Genomic DNA, 1,240 nt, shown 5'->3' with positions numbered 1-1,240 from the left:
AACCTAAATGTTAATCCAATGACACAAGTGAATTTATTGGATGCACAAGATTGGCTAAAATCCCTAATTGGACTAGAATAAGCCTAGGGAGGATAAAAATAACCTAAATGTTACTCCAATGATACAAACACACCTATTGGATGCACAACATTGGTTAAAACCCTAATTGGACAAGAATTAGCCTAGGAAGAACGAAAATGACCTAAATGTTAATCCATTGACACAAGCACAGCTATTGGATGCACAAGATTGGTTAAAAACCCTAATTTGAAAAAAATAAGCCGTTAATCCAATGACACAAACACACCTATTGGATGGACAAAATTGGTTAAAAACCCTAATTAGACGAGAATAAGCCTAGGGAGGATGAAAACGACCTAAATGTTAATCAACGTCACAAACGAACTTATTGGATGCACAAGATTGGTTAAAAACCCTAATTGGAATAAAATAAGCCTAGGGAGAATGAAAATGACCGAAATGTTAATCCAATGACACAAACACACCTATTGGATTGACAAAATTGGTTAAAAACCCTAATTAGACGAGAATAAGCCTAGGGAGGATGAAAACGACCTAAATGTTAATCAACGTCACAAACGAACTTATTGGATGCACAAGATTGGTTAAAAACCCTAATTGGAATAAAATAAGCCTAGGGAGAATGAAAATGACCGAAATGTTAATCCAATGACACAAACACACCTATTGGATTGACAAAATTGGTTAAAAACCCTAATTAGACGAGAATAAGCCTAGGGAGGATGAAAACGACCTAAATGTTAATCAACGTCACAAACGAACTTATTGGATGCACAAGATTGGTTAAAAACCCTAATTGGAATAAAATAAGCCTAGGGAGAATGAAAATGACCGAAATGTTAATCCAATGACACAAACACACCTATTGGATTGACAAAATTGGTTAAAAACCCTAATTAGACGAGAATAAGCCTAGGGAGGATGAAAACGACCTAAATGTTAATCAACGTCACAAACGAACTTATTGGATGCACAAGATTGGTTAAAAACCCTAATTGGAATAAAATAAGCCTAGGGAGAATGAAAATGACCGAAATGTTAATCCAATGACACAAACACACCTATTGGATTGACAAAATTGGTTAAAAACCCTAATTAGACGAGAATAAGCCTAGGGAGGATGAAAACGACCTAAATGTTAATCAACGTCACAAACGAACTTATTGGATGCACAAGATTGGTTAAAAACCCTAATTGG

This window comes from Cicer arietinum, chromosome 5 (assembly GCF_000331145.2).
Source record: "Cicer arietinum cultivar CDC Frontier isolate Library 1 chromosome 5, Cicar.CDCFrontier_v2.0, whole genome shotgun sequence".
In the NCBI taxonomy this organism is placed as follows: domain Eukaryota; kingdom Viridiplantae; phylum Streptophyta; class Magnoliopsida; order Fabales; family Fabaceae; genus Cicer; species Cicer arietinum.
Note: the sequence above shows the minus strand (reverse complement) of the source record.